The 21,656-nt window shown below is 44.6% G+C and overlaps 1 protein-coding gene across 1 annotated transcript in view; it reads right to left on the bottom strand.

The window, feature by feature from the left end:
* Window positions 1–21,394, bottom strand: part of FRMPD1 (FERM and PDZ domain containing 1) — a 140,679-nt gene extending 119,285 nt beyond the window's left edge. The window contains exon 1 of the mRNA XM_032860622.1: window positions 21,081–21,394. The gene's annotated coding sequence lies outside the window, so the exon portion shown is untranslated. The remainder of the gene's footprint in view (window positions 1–21,080) is intronic.
* Between the last annotated feature and the right edge of the window lie 262 nt (window positions 21,395–21,656).

The raw sequence follows: 21,656 nt of genomic DNA, 5'->3' as shown, positions 1-21,656 counted from the left end.
GACAATAAAACAGAAAAACATAAAAGATGGGGAGAAAAAAAAAAAACCAAAGCAGTCTTTGGGATTTTACAAGGCCATTGATCCAGGAAAGAGAAAGACAAGGGAAGTTCTATAACTCGGGGAACTGAGGTAAAGGGACTGGGCTGGAATTCAGAGGAATGGGAAGACTGCTGTTTCAAGCTGGAGTTTGGGACCATTGGGCAAATGTAAGAAAAACTGGATTAGCAAAGGTGGCCTGGAAGATGGAGGAACTGACAGTTGTTCTAGAAGCCCATTCCATGTGAATCTCTAGTAAGTACTCTAAGGGGAATGAAGACAAATTTATAGTCACCTCTCTGCATATGATTTTCCTCTCAAGATCTGCACCCTCTAAATCAGGGCAATATCTGTACCGAAAACCAGTACTTCTCCAACTTCAAAGTGTGCACAAATCCTCTAGGGGCCTTGCTGAAACCCACATTTCCAGACCGTGGCCCCCAGAGGTTCTGATTCAGTAGATCGGCAGTGAGGTGTATCATCTACCTTTTTAGCAGGCTCCCAGGTGTTGCTGAAGCTGCCGGTCGGCAGACCACACTTTGGGTAGCACCGCTCACACGACCAACCCAGTAAGGGGGAGCATGCTGGGCACAGAGGGGCAAAGCCGTGGACACAAGGAGCTGCCTTCTTTGGAGGAGACGGCCTCTCTCTCCCCAAATGGTTGCAGGGTGAAACCCACACCACGCTCCCCACCCTCGTTGTCGCCTCTCCCTGCCCTACACCTACAGTTCCTTTGGCTGTTTCCATATTACATAGACACAGGTCCATGGCCAGTAGATCTCCTAAAACATTGAAGAACCAGTCAAGGTTCAGGAGAGAGAGGCCCTTGGAGAGCCTCATGTGTCCATGCTGCCATGGGACCAAATGAGGAGCCCTCTCGACCACACAGGAGTCTCCCTGTGCTTGCTGCAGCGAGCCTGGCATAGGACTCCCTCAAATGACTTCCCAGCAGGGAGCTAGGTCTCTGCCTGCATTTCCTCCAACATACTTCAGCAGAATCAGAGATCTGAAAGCAAAATCATAAGTACTGGAGATGGAACCAGCGGGAGATCTCATTTAGGGCTGGTCCCCGAAGGCCAGACTAAGAAAAGCAATTACAGCACAAGAACCCAGTCTTCTTACCCATGGGATTTCAAGATTTCATACAGCTTCCAAGGGCTTTTCATCTTTCAAACCTCCCCTACTCTAAATCTGTGCACGTAGCAGTCTTAAGCTGGAGAAGGCAACTGGTAAATTCAGGGAATGAATCCCATGCTCGAACCCAGGGTACGTGGTCAAAACTCCTAACAAGGCCTCCCTCCAAGAACATGGGATGGAACTTTCCCTTGATGAAGAGAAGTTCAATATTTTCCAGTGATTTTAATCCTGAGGGGTCTTAGTTTTTTTCCTGCCAGGTTATTGGGGCGGTGGGATACATTGAAGAGGTAGAAAGCCCTCACAGGATCGAAGCTGAATGAAAGAGGGCATGCGTGCATCATGGGAGAAAGGGTATGTGGTCAAAAGTGAAGTTAATTCAATGCCACAGACAGGGACTGAGCAGCCTTCTGGACCAGACATTGCACTGGGGTGGTTGGGGGGAGGGCGCCACAAATAGAAAGAAATGATCCCAGATGACAATAACGATCCTACACATCTTGCTGGCGATTTACACCAAAAATTAATCTGAAAAACACTTTTATAATCCTTACCTCACTTTCTTTTCATAAGTACCTTACAGGGTGGATAGAGCAGGAATTAATAGCATCGTTTTACAGGCAAACTGAGATTCAGCAGTGAAATTATGTGCCCAAGCCTGGCCCCCACCTTTCATTATTTAGATTTTTATTACTCGTTTTTATGATCAAGTGTGTGATAACTATCAATTAGAATCAGATCTCATAATGAAACCTCTTGGTTTGAAATCCCTAGGATTTAAGAAGCCCCAAGACATTAAAGATACCTAACATATGGCACCACTTAACACTGTATCTTGGTTATTCTCAACTGTTCCCCCCTCTCCTCTGCCCTGTACATATTTCTGCCCATGTTTCCCCCTGCTCCGCACCCTGAAAGGCCGATCCCTGAAACTAGTCACCTTTTCAGTAGAGTTTGGTCAGTGAGAGGAACCAGAACCCTGAAGGGCTGCAACAGAGAAAGGTAAGGGTATTTCTTTCCTGTTCTCCTGACTGTCCTTTCTAGACCATGGCACCCCCATGATTCCTATTCTCATTGGAAACTGGTAATACCATTTTCTCCCCTTGCCCCTCAGGGGGGCTAAATTTTCTTCTCTTGTTAATGTCCGGGTGCCCCACCTCCCCTTTTTGGTGTTTCCTTAATCCCACCCACACCCCTGCAAATGGTACCTTCCTTAAAATCTCTTGAACAACCTCAGTTAGATTCTATTTCCCTGCTAGGACCCTGAATCATGCACATCTCTCTCCCACATAGCTCTAACCTGTAAAAATAAATCTAATACCCAGAGGAACACAGTGAGCCTAAGACATCCACAGTCACGAACTCATTGATTTTTCCCTTTTAATAATTAATGTATGTTTCTCCAGGGCTTATTTGCCACAATCTTACCTTGGGCCCTTGTTCATCCCTGGCCTGAACTTTTGTGATGGTCTCCTGAGTGGATTTCCATCCCTAACGCCTCCCCACCTCCAATCAATTCTATCCACGGCCATCCACTGGATTAAATTTCCTGGTGCACAGTTTTGATCCTGTCATTCCTGCTAAGGCTCCCAAATGACAACAGCATAAAGTTCATGCTCCTTAGCCAGCACGCAGGGCTCCCACCTGTGTGTCCAGACTTATCTATAACACCCCCGTACGCATCTGTGCTCTCTGTTCCCCAGCCCCTCACCAAAATATATGATCGTTAATTTTATTTACACCGTTCCCTTAGCCTAGCAAGGCCTTAACTCTGAAACTGTCCATAGGCTTCCAGGTCCAGACCAAATATTGCCTCCTGCCTAAAGATTTTCTGTTTCCTTACAGAGATAAAGAACCACTTTTTCCTAAATTCTCCTGGGTCTTTTTGCATCTCTTCCTTATGGCACTTAGGAAGTTGGACATTTCGGTATACTTATCTGCGTCGGTCCTATCCCACACCCCGTTCCAAGCATCTTTCCCAAACAGCGGCAGTTTGGTTCATGGTGGTACGCCAAATGATGAGCACAGGGCATAGCACAGAGGAGGTCTCCGTAAATATCTTTTGGATGAATGGATTCAATATCCCCTCAGCACCTAACACAGTGTCTATAGTGGTGAGACCTTAAAATCATTGGAATAAGGTGAACAAGCTGGATAACTTATGCTGAACGTCACATACGAGATGCTGCATATAAACTTATCAGCATATTTGCCTATTTTGTATAACCTTTTCTTAATATGAATATATACCATATCATTTTTTAAAAGATCTCTTTTATTTTTTTAAAAGATTGTATTTATTTATTTGACAGACAGAGATCACAAGTAGGCAGAGAGGCAGGCAGAGAGAGAGAAGGGAAGCAGGCTCCCTGCTGAGCAGAGAGCCCAATGTGGGGCTCGATCCCAGAACTCTGGGATCATGACCCGAGCCAAAGGCAAAGGCTTTAACCCACTGAGCCACCCAGGCACCCCTAAAAGGTCTCTTTTAAAAAAATATCTCTTTGGAGAAAGTGGTACCACATACATAAGCATTTTAAAAACAAAAGAGCAACAACAACAAAAACCACCACAACCACCAACAACAACAATGAAAAACAAACAAGAGATGCCAAAGCTGAACAAGGTCCTAGAAGAGGTATCTGAAGGGCATTTGGATGCATGCAGCTTTGAAATATTCTACTTCTTTCTCATTTCCTATCAGTCAGCCCCATCCTTGCCTTGCATCCAATTTTGTTTAATGAGGCTACTGCAATGTATTTATTTTGGGGTGATTGAATTTAGAAAGACATTCATCTAACACACGATTGCTGCCACAAGCTGAATGACTGAATCATAACAGGGATGATGGCATTAATCCGAGGACAGCTGTTTCTTATCATTTCGAACCCACAGAAAAAGCTCAGGCCAGGCGAGAGTTTTTGCTTCGGTTGCAAGATGGGACCGATAGGATCTGAAGCAGACATGCTTCTCGGCATGTGGAAGTAGACAAGGAAAAAGAAGAGACGCCCTGTGAGGGGCTAGACCTTTGATTTTTAGACTGTGTCTGCCTGATGTGTGACAGTTGCTTCTAGTCCTTTGCGATACTAAGAAATTTATATACACTCTCTCAGGCAAGGGAAGCTGGAGTACGGTACAGACCTGGGTAGTTGCCCAAGTGCCCAGAGCTCAGGGACATGTCGCATATGGTCCCCAAGGAGCTGGGATGCCCCTTCGCAAGGAAATCTCTGTGGACACTGGCTTGCTGCAGATGCCCAAATTCCACCATGAAGGAAATCCTTTTTTGAACTCAGGCACTTTTACTGTTAAAGCAAGACTGTCCCTGGAAATAAGCAGACAGCCAGTTCTGTAACTCAGTTACAAACCTGAGTATGAATGCTTTCTCAGCACCTTCTCAGCCCAACAGCTGGCCGAGATTTTAAGCAGGTCATGGAAGCACTAAGGGTAAAATGTTAGGGGCCTAACGAATAGACTTTGCTGACACTCCCCTCTCTCCAGCTTTGGAGGTAACAGGAACCAGGCAGAGTGGTGCATTTCTTTTTTTTTTTTTTTAAGATTTTATTTATTTATTTGACAGAGAGAGATCACAAGTAGATGGAGAGGCAGGCAGAGAGAGGGGGGCGGGAAGCAGGCTCCCTGCTGAGCAGGGAGCCCGACGCGGGACTCGATCCCAGGACCCCGAGATCATGACCTGAGCCAATGGCAGCGGCCCAACCCACTGAGCCACCCAGGTGCCCCAGAGTGCTGCATTTCAACGTAGGATCTTACCATAGCTAAGAGCTACAGGATAAGCTGCCACTCACAACTGTGTCCCTTCCAAAGGTAATAAAATGTTACAAGAATTCTGTGTTTTGTGTGTGTTTTTTGGTCATTTTTCAATGATTTTTAATTATTTATTTGACAGAGAGACACAGTGAGAGGAAACACAAGCGGAGGGAGTAGGAGAGGGAGAAGCAGGCTTCCTGCTGAGCTGGGAGCCTGATGAGGGCCTTGATCGCAGGACCCTGGCATCATGACCCGAGGGAAGGCAGACGCTTAACGACTAAGCCACCCAGGCCCCCAAAGAATTCGGTTTTTAAGGGCCTGAATTTGAAATCACAGATCATCCCAATATAAATAACACTTATATACCCATTCTGCAGCCAGTAATTTGAACAACCTGATCTCATGAAATACAACAAAAACACTATTTTTCATCTCCTATTGCCTCTTAAACTTATCCGGGGTGGAATGGCGAGAGAGCTTCCTCCGCCATAGACAGGAACTCCGGCAGGCCCTTGAGCTTAGGCCATCTGTCCTGAGGAGCCCAAAAGTCCTTCCTTCCCTTGAGGTTTCAATGATAAACACAGTTTCGATTCAGTAAATTAAAATGCCCACATCCACATAGTAACAGAAACTTCTAATCTCATTCAAGGGACTTTCGGCAGATGGGAAACCAGGCTTGGACTCTTCTCTTCCATTCTTTACACTCCCATCTTGCTAACTGGGATGCTAAGCCCCTCCTAGAGAAAGAGAGGAGGAGAGGGAAGGTGGCAGAAAGCACTTGTCTGATTGGGAGCCTGGTAACAAGGCATCACACTCTCTTGGGGTAGCAGTTTTCTAGAAAGGACTTTGTCTTGTATGGTATTACTGGGAGTTCCTCCAAGCTCCCCCCCCTCCCCAGGTGGTCTCTCACTGAGGATTCTTTAATTAAACAAAAGCAATCCATTCAAGCAGGAGCTCTTGCCCCAGGCCCTAGAAATCAGGCAGTCCTCCCCTGGCTTCTCAGCAAGACCTATCAAGGGAATGGGTAGTAAACAGCTCTCAGGTGGTCACACCCAGGCCCTCCCCTACTGGGGCAATATCCGCTCCTGCGAGCATTCTTGGATCTACCAGATTCTGGGAGTATTGACCAGTCTGCAAGCTGCAACCTCCTTTGCTTCGAGGCTAAAACAAGAGCCAGACCTGTTCTTTTTTTCTGTCCATTTCCATGGTGGGATTCAGACCCAGACCCCTGGGCCTCCAACTGCAGGACAGAGCCCAAGCTCTGAGTGGTCCTCAGAGCCAGGTGAGATAAGGTGGGCATCCACATCCCTTACTCTGTGGGGCCAGGAGTGGTACTTAGCACACTCACTGCTCCCTCCAGAGAGATGTTCCTCAAAAGTCTTCAAGTGGTATCCTTTGACCCTTGATGTTGAGTGAGAGCCCAACAATGATGTAACCATTTTCCTGCTAAATAAATCCTTCGCGCCGGTTCTTTGGGGTGGTCTGTGCCACAATTTCACTCCCTGATAGCGATCGTGTCTTGATTCTCTGTGGCAACTTGTAGTCTAACTGTCTGGTACAACCAAATCCCGTATTTGGCCAACACTTACTGAAGGGCTACCTTAGTGTAGACTGTTCCTGTTACCTACCTCTTTTGTCTTCCTCATCTTTCCTACTCTACCTTCCTGCTATCAAATGTTATGAAGAAGAACCAGTTGTTCTCTCTCTCCACAAATTTCCACCTATCGTTGTAGACATGTCTGGAAAAAAAAAAAGGTTCTCACTTTCTTTTTTTTTTTTTTTAATTTATTTATTTGAGAGAGAGAGACCGAGGATGAATTAGCGAGTGGAGAAGAGCAGCAGGCAAAGGGAAAAGCAAACTCCCCGCTGAGCAGGAAGCCCAGGGTGGGTTGGTCATGACCTGAGCCAAAGGTAGATGCTTAACAGAACTGAGCCACCCAGGAAGCCCAGGTTTTCACTTTCTGTATCAAAAGGAAGAAAAAGCAAACTGACTAAACATAAAATAAAAAGCTATAGTAAATAATGAAAATACTAGAGTCAAATTCTCTCCGTGGCATAGTAACTTTTTTAACCCAAAGCATAGAATGGTGTCTGTTTGGCTTTGGGTTCCTTGAAGTTCAAGTTGCAAAGTTCTTGCAAAGCTATTGCAAATACAAGTTTTTTACATGTTTTAGATCAGGGGGTGCTTTGTCATGTGTTCCCGAGACATAAGGGCCAGGAGTAGTAGGAAACAAGCGGAGGATAAACAGGACCCAGCAAGGAATTTAATTATTGCTAAAAACAAAACAAAACAAAAAGCAAAAAACAAAAACGTACTTCCTCTAGCATATAAACACAGGCATATGGACAGGATAAAATAAAAAGAGGAGTTGAAAGGACTCGGAAACTGCTCTATCAGACAACTGGAACATCTCACAGGATTTCTGAAATATCATGTAACAGCTGTCTACTTCACTAAGCCCTTGAATCCTTACCCTAAATAGTTTTTTTAAATAATCATGATGATCAATAGCTACCATTTACTTAGGGCTTTTTCTATGCTGGGCGCTGGACTAAGTTATTTATGGCATGTGATATTCCCACAACAGCCCTGTGAAAAAGATGCTATTGATTCCCATTTCATAGATGAGGAAAACGAACCTAGGCGATTAAGGCACTCGTCTTGAGTTGTGTGCCTGAAGCATGAAAATGCTAGTTATGCTTGGCTCTCGGGCATGTCAGACGCCCCGCTCTTTCCTTTGTGCTATCTATGGTGTTCTGACGGGGGGTGGGGGGGTGGGGGGAGTGGGTTTTCCACTCCTAATTCTGCCTATCTCTGTAGAAGCAAGAGAAAAGAAATTTATCTTCATCTAGAAGCCTTGTGATTTTTTTTTTCTTTAACGAACTACCTTAGGTGGCCATTTGATGAGTCTTCGAGCTGGTGAAATCTCCAGCAATCACAAGGACCCTCTGTTACAGAATAGGGATGGAGGGCAGCTGCCAACAGCCTCCTCATTTTCTTCTATTGGGGAAAGTACCAGCACCAATTCCAGGATGGGGATTGGGGGTGGGGGTGGGGGAAGGACCTGGGAATACAAGGGTTTTTTCTTATCACTCGGGATCAGCACCTACGGAAAGCAGCAAGTGAGCACCTTCCTTGTATTGTGCTTATCTCCAAAGACAACGTGGCAGGATCCCCACCTAGGATTACGCCTCTGGCTTCAATTCTCCATAGCCTTCATCCTGTCCCATCTCTACATGAATAAACCTTCCCTTCCCTCCCTCCCCCCCCCCCCCCCCCCCCCCCCCGCCCCCGGCCACACAAATTTTTGTTTAGCCACTTTTCTAAGTGCCAAGCCTGGAAGTTGATACAAGGCTGTCACAAAAATTAAGGCTTGGTCTCTGCCCTCAAGGATCTTATAGTCTAGAAAATAAATCAGACGAATTAGCATACAATTACTGTACTGGGTTGTGAATACCACAGTTGGGGGCAGGAACAGGAGGGATTGGCAGGCCTTAGAGGAGGAGAATCAGGGAAGGTTTACATAAAACAACAAACCCTTTTCCAGTCTTTCCTGTTCGGATATATTTCGTCTCCTTTCCAGCCTGAATTCCGTCCCACCTTAGAGCTCTGTCAGAGAACCCTGTGGCATTTAGGCTTCCATCAGTCACTTCGGGCTGGGTTTATTTCCTCCATTCCGTTCAGTATAATTCACCCCTCATGAGTACTGTCCTAGCTACACTGTGGGGGAGGAAAATGACAAAGCCGATCCCAGACCCACTTCCTTGGGACAACATCCCAGTACAGAAGGCCAACATTATGGAAAGAAGTGGCATTGAGTTGAGCTTTGAAAAATGAGCAAGCTCCATCTAGTCAGACAAAAAGGAAGGCACACTCTGCTTTGGAACAGGTTCAACAGCCGCAGGAAAATGGAGAAAAAAATGAAGACAGTGTGTTTGAGGGAGTTGTAGTAGACCAGTAAGGCTGACGTGTAGGGATCCATGGTGGAGGAGAACTGTGTAAGTAGAGGAAAACCTTGGAAGACTAAATTGGACCAATCTGTGGGGCTTTAAGTACTGGTGAGGTATTTTCACTTAAAGTATAGGCAGTGGGAAGCCACTCTGAGTGGGGAGTACATGACTAAAGTTGTCTGGTACGATTGTGGTTGAGAAAAAGATAAGAGATAGGGGGACCAGTAAGAGGATGAATGCAATAGTCCAGGCAGGCCCGTAGGTGCTGGTGAGAAGTGGCAGTGGGGATGGAGAGCTGATACCCTCAAGTCTGGGACCAAGAGTCACCCATTTGTGTCCCCACAATGTCCAGCACTGTTCTCTGCCCTAATAAGGTTTTGCAAATATGTCTGAAATTGCACTGCATTAAAGGTTCCATTTAAATATATGAATCTATGTTTTGCAGGTGTTTTGTTCTTTTTGTTTTAATCTTGTCATCTAAGTCACCCAATTCCAAGTCATAGAAGGCTTCTGCCCAAGGCTCTGCTAAGCTGGCAATCTGGGAGCACCTCAGAGCCCTGATGCCTGGTTCTTGGTCCTTAATTAGCTCATGCACCATTTTAATTGGTCTGCAGTTGTCTGGGTGGACAGGCCTGGTTTCCTCCCTGGAGTCAGCTGGGGCTGCTCCACCCTTTCCTGCCAGCTCTGGCATCTGGAATATCACTGGCTAAGAAGACTCAGGGAGCCTGCTGAGCTCCAATGCATCCAAAGAATGGAGAATGCAAAAGACCAGAGGTGGCTGGGACCCACGCTAGAGTAACTCTCCAGTAAACTCACAGTCACATTAGTCAGGCATTTCTAGGAAAGGGAGGAGGAGGGTACAGCGATGGCAAACTGTAGGGACCACCCACAGTGTGACCCTTGAATTCTAGATGAGGTCTGATATTTGCGCTGTAGAGATCTTTTAGAATGGTTAAGAGGACCCACCCAGAAAGTAAACCACCTCAAGAATAGGCTTAGAATTATAGAATTAATGAGAAGGTGGGGGAGGATGTCTCGCAAATCCAATGAAGGGGTCAGATTGGACTGAGACCAAGACCTCAATTTAATCAAAAGACAATGGTTAATTTTATTGAGCATTTACTATGTGCCAAATGCTTTTCTAAGCACTATTGTTATAATACCATATTTAATGCTCACAATGACTCTCTAAAGAAAGGACTATTATTATCCACATTTTACAAGTGAGGGAACAGACGCAGAGAGGGTAAGACTCTTCCCAGGTCACACAGCCAGCAGGTGGTAGAGTCTGGATTTGAACCCAGGCCGTCCAGCTCTAGCACATACTGTGTGCAACAGTTTCTGCTTTTCTCTTGTCTCTTGTTCTCATTACTCTGACCAGCAGGAATGGAGGATATAAGAGGCCTGAACTGTGACATCTCCTTCTGAGACATGAGTGTACTAAGGGTCAGCACAACACAATGAGAAAAGCTCAAGTTTTGCATCCAAACAGACCTACCTTAGAACCCCGTTTCCATCACATGTTCATGAATGACCTAAGGCAATTTACTCAACCTCTAAGGCTTACAGTTGCTTGGGTGTAGGATAGAGACAATAGAATCTTCAAGCTTGTTATGAGCAAAATAATGTACCTAGTCCCCAGCCTGGCCCAGTGTGGGTGCTCATTAACAGTCACTATCAAAAAAAGGTGGCTCTGTGAAATCTGGGACAAGAAAGCAAAGAGTAAGAATGTATCCTCATACACCCAGCTGTGCTTGGGGAAAGAACATTTTGATTCTAGAAAGGCTAAGAGGGGCCATTTACTCTATCTTCCCTGCAGCTTGGTAGCAATATCCTTCAGGGACAATGGCCTTCTCTTTTCCAGCTCTGGACTCACTGATGGCCCTTCCAGTCTGTGACTTGGTCTTTGTTCCTACTGCTCCGGCCAGCTCTGCCCGCAGGGGTCCATCTAACCCCATTGTTCTGCTTCCTTGAGGTAGGGATAGGATTGGGCATGTCTACTGCTAATCAAGTCCTAGTTCTGATACTAAAACCTCAATCCTGGTTTTCACACTAAGCCTCAACACCTGACTTCTCTGCCTGACCTTCCAGTGGAAAAACTAAACAATAGTGTTATTTGATTGTTCTTTTCAGTGCAGGTGGAATTTAAAAGAAAACTCTCTTCTCTTTCTTGGTGAAGCAGCAGGATGTACGCAGAAGTAATCTGAGGTCTAAGCTCTGTCTCTGCCTCTTATTAACTAGGTGATCACGAACAACTCTAACCCCTGCCCTAGTTACCTCAAGAGTTCTTAGAATGATTGAATAAAATAACAGATGTGAACATGTGTTTTGATTGCAAAGAAACACATGAATGGAATGGCAGGGGCTATTATCGCTGAGGTTATATCTAGTTGGTGAGATTCTGACATTGTTAAATAAGATTTTCTAAGCCATCTGGGGCTTGGGTGTCCTAGAATCTCAACCCTGGCAAGTGTTGTCAGTACTAGGGGCAACCTTGAGTGATCCTGAAAGAATTAGAAATGAGATTGTCCTCTGAGAGTTTAATGAGGACACCAACACATAATTGACTATAGCAGAGATCTGCTAAGTCCCCTTCAAGAAACAGAATGGTTCTCAAGACCGGGACAGCTTGACAAAATCTGATTGAAAATATTTTTTTTCCAGCCACAGCCGACTCCTGCTATACATGATTTAAAAGAGTTTTTTTTAAGATTTTATTAATTTATTTGTCAGAGAGAGAGAGAGAGCACAAGCAGAGGGAGAAACAGAGGGAGAGGGAGAAGCAGACTCCCCATTGAGCAGGGAGCTCCATGCGGGACTCGATTCCATGATCCTGGGATCATGACCCAAGCCAAAAGCAACACTCAACGAGTGAGCCACCCAGGTGTCCCTGACTGAAAGTATTAATACTGCTGAAGAAGGAAGACATCCATCAAAAAAGATCTTGACTAGTCCTGAAAACACAAGGAAAGGAGGTCAGATAAGCAAACCTTGGCATTACCAATCTAATACCATCCAGGTTAGAGGGGCTCTGGTTAAGAAGGTGACCTAGGGAATTTTGGTGAGAAGTATCTTCCTATTGTAGAGGTTTAGGTCAGATGTCTCTAAAGATCCTTTTAATGATTTCCCCTTGTCCTAATGGTAAGTTTATTGAGCAATCTGATTTGAGTTTGCTTTCCCATGTATATCCACCTATAGGAAATGAATACACTAGCCATTGAACTTGGGCAGCCTTTGGCAATTTTCTTTCTTATTGTGAGTTAATAAACTGACATGTAAATATAATATGACTTCTTATATAGCCTGCTTACAGGCCTAGAATGGTCTTGTCATAGGACTTGAACATTCCATACCTTCAGCAATTGTAGTTTTCCTTATAAATTACTAAATTGGCATCCTAGGTTATATACAGCAGCATTGTGAACTTAGATCTACCTTTGAATGCTGAGAAATGAGATTTCTGAGCCTAACAGAGGCAAAGGACCAGAACCTGGAACCTACTAGTTCACTGAGGTAACACCCCACTTTGAAGACCATTAGGGAGACAGCCAGCTAACCTTCTTCTGGAGTCATCCCATCCTGGTCATTGCTTGACACCATTTCTTTCTGGAACACTGCAAAAGGAACTGACACCACCACCACTGCCATGCAGTGCAAGTATTCCCTCTATGGTAAAGCCTACCAATGATGACTAAGTCCAAACTCTTCATCCTGCCTATCTCATTGGGACCTTGGCCTTCCTGGCCACATTGGGTCCCATTGCTCTCCACATGGACTCTGAATTCCAAACTTGATATCTTTGCTCATGCTGTCTATCTCTGGCTGGAATGACTTCTTTCCCTTCATCCCTCTGCTCCACAGACCAAATCTCATCTTTGATTCAAGACTCAGGTCAGGTTCCCTCTCTTCCACAACCACTTCCATAATTGTTATTCCATCTCTGAAGTCCCATAGCTCATTTCCTCTTCACTTGCATTTTCTGTCTTACGTGAGAATTCTGCCATAAGAGTGAGGGCTCTAGGAATTCCAGAAAGAAATGTCATTCTCTTGGCTCAAAGCATAATTCCCTTATAGGAAAATCTTGCTGGGAAATCAAATTCACTCAGTCTTTCATTTATTTATTCAGTCACTTAACAAATATTTACTAAGTGCATCTACGTGTTAGGCAGTGGGATATTGTGGTGAATAAGACTGATAGGGCTTCTACTCTCCTGCAGCTTCCAGTCCAGTGGGGAAGATGGACACTAAGAAACAATAAATCAAATCTGTGATAAGTGCCATGAAGGAGAAGTACAAGGGCATCTGGGTGGCTCATTGGTTAAGTGTCTGCCTTTGGCTCAGGTCATGATCTCAGGGTTCTGGGATCAAGCCGCATGTTAGGCTCCTGGCTCTGGAGGAGTCTGCTTCTCCCTCTCCCTTTGCTGCTCCCCCTGCTGCTTGTGCTTGCTCTCTCTCTCTCTCTCTCTCAAATAAATAAATAAATAAAATCTTTAAAAAAAAAAAAAGGAAAGAAAAAGGAGAAGTACATAGTACTGTGAGAGTGCAGATGAGGTCTTTCTGGGAAAGTTAAATTTAAGTCAAAACCTGAACTGGGACTTGGCCAGAAGAGATGGGGGGATGCTTGAAAGAGTATAAACTGAATAATCTCCATGGCCAATGTCACTGGCCTGTGACAGACTAGTGTCTTCTGTCTCTGGTCGACTATCTGTATTCAGATAACGCTAGGAACAAATTCACAGATGTTTTTCCTCTGACCCCTGTCTTCTAGCTCCAGGCAGACCACCCCCTTTATTCCATACAAAAGTATAATCTTATATGTTGTATTTAACCTTTTTTAGTTGTAATTATATCCCCAGTCACCAATTGATTTTGTTTCATGTTAGCTTTTCCAAAAGTCATTCTCAAAGGGCAACATTAACTTCATGCTTTAGGGGTTCTTATTGTCAATATCACCTACCATGAGAAGAAACAAAAATCTTTGTTTTGTTCACTGCTGTATCCCTAGTGCTAAGATGTCTACCACATAGTAGATGCTCAATATATATTCATTGACTGGATGGATGGATGGATGGATGGATGGACAGATGGTTGGACGGTTGGATAGACAGGCAGGCAGACAGATGGATGGATTTATCTTCCTTCTTACACCAGAAGCTCTCTAAGAGCATGGTACTTGCCTAGTTCACAGTTGGGTTCCTCCAGCACTTAAAACAATGCCAGGCACAAGGCAGGTAACTGATTTGCCTGAACTTTGTTTGATTTTTTCAGTGACTGACTGGATCCAACTCCCTGCTTTTTCAGGCAGCTGGTTCTTCAGTTGAACTTCTCTAGATATTAAAGTTCCTCCCACTCTTGGGCTAACTTTTGCCTCCCCACTGGTCCTAATTCCACCCTTTGGGCCCATGAAGGATAAATCCACATCCTCTGCCCCATGGCAGCCCTTCTGATGTTAGGGACAGTGACCTGGTTCCCTGCAGTCACTTACAAACAGGGCATTTCTCCAGCATGAACTCAAGTACTTTAAAATAGTTTGGAATACTCCTAACATACTTCAGAGAAGATCTCATCCCTCATGAGTCTGTGAGGTGTTCTACAATCTCACAGACAGCCACTGTATGAGCAAGTTCTCCCTCAAGGTCAGGAACCCGGACCGGAACTGACGGTGATAACAACAATTAATGTTTACTTTGCAATTAATTATGGTTCACTGGTTAATCTACACGACACCCTTGGGATATAGGTCAGGGTTTCTATGCCTATAAATAGTCAAAGGAATCAGGCAAAAGACAAGGGCCTCAACATATTTTTGCACACATGCTGGTATCCAGTGGAGGAGAGAATTGCATTGCTAGGGTCTTAGTGGCTCAAGAACCAATATCCAGGCTGATCCACCTGGAATCATCACTGGTCTCTCTCCTTGGCTGACAGAATCACTTTGTTCAATTTCATTAAAATCAGATCTGTGAAATGTTACAAATTCTAGGATGAGACATAAAGGGAGAAGAGGATAAAGAAGACAGAAATCAAGGGCTTACTGTGTGCCGTGCTCTGCATTAGCTTCTGGGTACTGAAATATATAAAAAATATTTCCAAATACATCACCTTACACATAACTGGCCCAAAGCTCTTCATGTAGGTTTGAGACTATTTGAAATTAGAGATCTGTTAGCTGGAGGCTCAAACATCTTTTTGTTACACATAGATTTTATCGAGGGGGATTTATTCTGAATCCTCTTAGAAATGATACACTTGGGTCACCAAGATTCTCCTAAAATAAGTGCATATATTTAATTTTGTCAATTTTATCATATTGCAAACACACAAGACATTTCCAGTGACTCCTTTCATCCAACAAAGAGTCTTTTCCAAATCATGTTACGATTTTAATAAATCCCTTCTTTAAATTGGATTTTCAAGAGTGAGGCTTCCTCCAAGCAGTGATTCTTAAGCTTTGGGGAGATTTTGACTCCTTCAGGAATCTGGTAACAAGCCACAAAGGCTTCCCCCAGAAGCACACACAGATTCACATATGAACAAAAGATTTCATAAAATTCAGAGTCCATAAACTCAAGGTAAAGATCAAAAAAGAAGTTGGCCCCTGATGAGACTTTGTAGCCATTGCAAGGTCTTTGATTTCTACTCTGAGTCAGATGGGAAGCTGCTGGAGGGTTTTGAACTTTCATTTTAACAGGAACTCTCTGACTACGGTGAGGAGAATAGACGCAAAGTGGGCAAGGGCAGAAGGAGGTCATTGCAATCATCCAGGTGCCAGAAGATGGTAGTTCGAACCCAGGAAGTTGCAGTAGAGGGGGGAGAAGTGGCCAGATTCTGATACAGTGTGAAGCTGAAGCTACAGGATTTGTTGACCAGATTGGATGTCATGTGGGAGCGGAAGAGGTGAGTCAAAGCTGACTCCAAGGATTTTAGCCTGCGCAACCCAAAGGCAAAAGCTGCCATTGCCTGGGATGAGGAATACCGAAGGGGTGTGAGTTTGTTGGAAGTAGGGCAATAAGAGGCAGAATATCAGGAGCCAACTTTTGGATTATTTTCAACTTGAGATGCCTATTACACATCCGAACAGAGATGCTGAGTAGATAGAGATATCCGGTCTGGAATTCTGGAGGTTGGGTGGTAATAATATTTCCATGTGAAATGAGAATGATAATATAATAATGCCTCCATAATGGTTCCTACAGGGAAGATGAAACAAGACAATGCATATAAAGTTCTCGATATGTCCTAGAGACATATTAGCCATTATTTTAGCGGAAACTTAAACTCTCTCAGTCAGTGTTTCTATCATTACTATAAAGTTATGACTGTGGTTGCTTGTTAAGATTGATCACTGTCTCTGGTGTCAGTTTTTGGGTGATTTATAGAAGAAGAGTTTGGAGCAATGGTAGTGCCTTTGGAATTGGTCTGTAGCCCTCAGATTTTAAAATCTGGAAGGCTGGGGCACCTGGTGGCTCAGTGGGTTGAGCCTCTGCCTTCGGCTCAGGTCATGATCTCAGGGTCCTGGGATTGAGCCCCGCATCAGGCTCTCTGCTCAGCAGGGAGCCTGCTCCCCCCTCCCGCCTGCCTCTCTGTCTACTTGTGATTTCTCTCTGTCAAATAAATAAATAAAATCTTAAAAAAAAAATCTGGAAGGCTTTTGCCTGCATTCAACAGTCTTCCAAGTTAGCTTAATGTCACATTTCTTAAATAATCAGTATGTTACTCCATTGACCCAGAAATTTTTCAGGTTTCAGAGAGGGTCTGATGTGGAGAAGGAAGCAGTTTATCAGAAGAAATTGAACACCAGGAGGGACCCTGCAGGGAAGACATTCCCAAGCCACTCATGCGGCCCTTGTGACAAAGGAGGTTCAAGGGGAAGGACACATAATAAATGACCACCTATCATGTCTTGACTTCAGGAGCTATAGATGGAATCATTGGCCACAAGTTCATCTGGCTCCTTTTAAAACTGATTCACAAAGGCCACGACTCCTGTCTTCCTGAAATAGCAAACTTCTTAGAGGAACCTTCCTGGAGAAGCACACCCTTGTTATCTCGTGTTAATTTATTCAGTGATCTTTTAGCTGTTTTATGTTGAGAAAGTGGAAACAGAGCTGGTGTGGTTTTTATTACTCAGTTCCCGATCTTTGAAGCAATGAGCTTCTGGCGTCAAAACCTAAACAATGTCTGAGGTTTCTCATTCCTTTTATATCTCTTTGAATTGTAACTGTAACATCCTTGACCCTGTAATTCTCTTCTACATCGATGACAGAACTAGTGCTCCATAACTGTCTATTAATAATCCGCCTAATCTCCGTCTGTATCCAAAGGAAAGAAGAGGTGATGAAACGGTTCAAACAGTGCAAAAATGAATCTATAACAAATAGATGACTAAGGTCACGTACAATCACAGATCTCTGATGGATTTAGCAACAGCGGCACACCACCACAGACGGGTAGACGCGCTGTTGAGAGGGGAGAGAGGAAAGGACACAAAAAAAAGGCTCTTTCCCTGAATCCTTGTTTTCTTCCGTCTGTAAACGAGGCCACATAAACTGAGTTGATTGCCGCTAATGAGCAGAGTAATGCTCAATTAAACTCCATGAAACACCAATTTCATTCCTTCTCCCTGATCCTTTTGCAAGTTTCTAATAATTGCTACATTCATTGTGACCAGGCTTCAAGCAGCTCTCCGGGGGGTGGCTGGGCAGGAGAAAATAACTCTTTTCTCTCCTTTCCCCCAGGAGTCAGGAGAGGACACCTCAGGGACTAATACCTCAGGGTCCCATAGCCCAGCGGGACGTGAGCATTCCCTACAGGAACCCCACCCCAGCCTCTCTCCGGCTGTGTGCCCCAGAGCTCTAGGTGCAGGAGAGTTGAAAGATCCAAGAACTGGTGACTCTAACCAGAGCCAGTCAAGTCAATTTGTGGCAAGAACATAATGAATTTGTACTCTGTGTGTTTTTCTATTTTAAAGGAAATATTTTTTGTTCCCCATTCATTTTTTAAAAATAAATTTTGGGTTTATATTTTTCCAGCCAAGCTGAGGAGGAAAAGGAAAGCGTTTTGTCCATATTCAGACATGGTGGTAATAGAGGAAAAAGCTTTCTAGGGAGAGGTGTTTATGCTCCAATATCCATTGGGCTTAAAATTCAGAACCCAGGCTCACTAGAATAATACGGGGGTGGGGGGTTGTGCATGGATGGCCTGACCATAAAATTAATCATCCAAACCAGGATACTTTTCCAAATGAAACAAGGCAACATAAATGATTACACCAGCATAACAAGCATAAACTGGGACTGCTCAGGCAACCAGACATCACTTAGATCACCAGATGAGTCCCCAGCCTACCAATATCTCTCCTGTATTCAAGAGAAGTCTTGATACCAAAAGAAGTCTCCATGGTTAACACTAAGATTAAATTCCCTTGTGTCCCTACAAGGATAAGTAGGTCCTCGAGTTTTATGACTATGGGAGCAGGTTTCTTTCTTTTTTCCATCTTCCCTCTTACTCAACAATCTCTCTAGCCATTTTAAGTGCAGAGTCCTTTCACAAGTTCTGACTACCCAGGCTTGCCACCACCTTAGCCCTGACGTCCTTAAATATTTTTTATTTATTTGACAGACAGAGATCACAAGTAGGCAGAGAGGCAGGCAGAGAGAGATGGGGAAGCAGGCCCCCAGCCCCGATATCCTTAATCTAGAAAGTTCATCTGAAAATTATACGTCTCCTGAATTCTGTTAGTGGACCCTGGGCTGAATATATAAAATCCCACCAAGAGTGGGATTGCAGGGGCACCTGGGTGGCTCAATGGGTTAAAGCCTCTGCCTTCGGCTCAGGTCATGGTCTCAGGGTCCTGGTATCGAGCCCCGCATCAGACTCTCTGCTCAGCGGGGAGCCTGCTTCCTCCTCTCTCTCTGCCTACTTCTCTGCCAGCTTGTGATCTCTGTCTGTCAAATAAATAAATAAAAATCTTAAAAAAAAAAAGAGTGGGATTTCGAACTAGTTTTGTCTGGCCCTCCAAAACAGGACAGGGATCCTAAGGCAATTTGGGGTCCTATCAGATAGAGGCAGCCCTTCTCAGTGTTAACATGGGGCCCATCCAGAGCACAGAGTGTGCCATTGCCCAGTGCAGGGCCTGGCATAGAGCGAATTCTCAGACATGTTATGGAATGACCCAGCTACTTCCTCAGACCCCTTTGCCCCAGGCTCTGGAGTGTCCTTGGTTTTCTTTTTCCTTCCTGTGCGGTAAGGGAGAATCTTGCCCATAATCCTTCATCCGCTGGCTGGACTGGGCTTCTGCCACCAGCCCCCAGGTACCGGCTAGCATCCTGCATTTCTCAGTACTGTGTTGAGCCAAGCAGGGTCTCCCCACAGACTCCAGGTACCAAGTGTGGGCTCAGGCTGAGTCTCTTGGGTTCCGTTCAGCTCAGGAACACTCAACAGAACCCATTACCTTCTCAGCCCCAGGATGGATGCTGGAGACATAGAATGTAAGTCACACACGACATTGAAATGCTGTATATGCACCAGGGGATGAGTGGTTAAAGGCAAAGGCTGCAGTGGAGCTGTCTGGGTTTGGGTTCTGACTCTATGACTCACCACCTGATTATCCTTGGGTGAATACTGGGGTGAATTCTCTCTCTGGACCTGAGTTTTTCATTTAGAAAATGGAAATACAAGCCTGCCTCAAAGGGTTGGTGTGAGAATTATAACTACAATTCTGATGATGATCATCATGAGTTAGAACCATGCTTGGTACAGAACAAATACTTAATAAATTTAACTATTACTATTTGTGACTTTTGGCTCCTCTTCCCCAAAAGCCTAAAGCTTGGCCCTTTTCCCTTAATTCTGCCTGCATCTGACAGGTTTTCTCATCTCTCAGGAGGGGCTTTTCTTTGCTCTGGGCCCATCCCAATCCTGAGGGCCAAGAATGACTCATCTCCACACTAACCCGTGGCCGGTGCCTTATCCACTAGGGTTCAAATCCAAAGCCTTTAAGAGGTTAAGGGACCATCTACCTTCTCTGAACCCAGCTGAATCATTATGTAAATATTTCTCCAAGAAGGAAAGGAAACTCTTGGTCAACACAGAGGAACGACCAGATTTGAAAGGAGTCATCTGAACCAGGAATCTGAGAATACCTTGTGCCCACGTATTTCCAGTTCTCTCCGAGCCAAAGGCAGGAGTTTCCACACACCCCTCAGAAATGTGGATACCAGTGAACGGTCAGCAAAAAAGAATCTTCCCAGGAATTTTTCTGAATCATAATGTTATTTTCTTCTCTACTCACCCTAAACTTTCCACTGAATACTAAATCTTCTTAACTACTCATTGTTGGTTATAAAGTATTTGTTCAATTAGGCAGATACATACTGTAATTTTCCTTGTACTTCCCAAGAAATCTTTAGTTATTGAAGCCACTACTATCCATTGAAGACAAATAAACTTCAAAATAAACTGGATTTTTTTTTTAATTTGGCTAAGGCAATTCTGAATTTCTATGACTCGATAGCCTCACACTCCAAATAATCTCAATTCACCCACCTAACGTTTTCATTCAAAAAGACATGTTGCTATCATGTCGGCCTGCCCCAGCCATGTTCCTGGTGGTATTCCTTGCATCACCTCTAACATTTACATTTTGGATAATTTTTTTAAATTTTTTTAACGATTTCATTTATTAATTGACACAGAGAGAGAGAGAGAGAGAGAGCAGAGGGAGCAGCAAGCAGAGGGAGAAGCCAGCTCCCTGCTGAGCAAGGAGCCCGATATGGGGCTCGATCCCAGGATCCTGGGTTCATGACCTGAGCTGAAGGCAGATGCTCAACCATCTGAGCCACCCAGGTGCCCCAACATTTTGGGTAATTTCAATGCAAAGGAAATCAAAACTATTCGCCAATAAACACTTAAAAAGTTCCCCAAATGTGGTCATTTGATTATTAAGCGAAAATCACCACTGCTCTGCCACCCACCTTCACCCAGGTGAATTCCAAAAAATCCTTGGAATTTCTTCCTTTGGACAGATTTGAGTTAGATCCTCAAGAACACAATGGTGTGCTGTTGTGCCCCAGAGGTCTCTACTTAAGGGACAATTTAAATAAATCTCTGTACTAGCTTGCCTTCCTTTTGCTGAAGAATGCGGCTGTCCTGGAAGCAAAGGTTCAGTTGCCCTTATGCTCCGGGTACACACTCACCTGCTTCCTTCCACTCGTGTCCACACCACACGCTGATCACAGAACCCCCAGAGCACCAATCCTGGAAGGGACTTTGGAGACCAGCTAATCCAAGCCTTCATTTTACAAACACAAACACTAGAGCCTACAAAGAGGAAGACACTTGGCTGAGGTCACACAGCTCATTAACGAAAGAGCTGGGACTCGAATTGCCAAACTGGAGATCCGTCTCCCTGCAGTATCATTCTTCTTTCCACTGGTTCTTGTGCTCTCTGCCCTAGTTGGCTTTCATGTATTCGCCCCACGTCCACACCCTCCTGGGATGTGCCAGGAGCCTGTGAGGCTCACCCAGAGTGAACTAACCCAGCCCAGCTGGCCCCAGGCTCTTTACCTGCAGAGAAGCGAACATCACGTGACTCCTTTGGAAACATGCAGTGTGCAGGGACACGTGTGATGTTCAGGTGTATCCAGCAATGTCTGCCAAGTTCGTCATGCTGAGAAACAAGCAGAACCTACAGGTCAATGTCTGATGCTTTTAAGTCCTTTTTTCTAGGCCTATAATTTCAGATCACCCTCCAACAAAAGTTTGGTATTGCC

The sequence above is a fragment of the Lontra canadensis genome, unplaced genomic scaffold (genome assembly GCF_010015895.1).
Source record: "Lontra canadensis isolate GAN:19392208 unplaced genomic scaffold, GSC_riverotter_1.0 scaffold19, whole genome shotgun sequence".
Taxonomy (NCBI): domain Eukaryota; kingdom Metazoa; phylum Chordata; class Mammalia; order Carnivora; family Mustelidae; genus Lontra; species Lontra canadensis.
The sequence above is the reverse complement of the archived record's forward strand: the minus strand, read 5'-3'. Positions and strand labels throughout refer to the sequence as shown.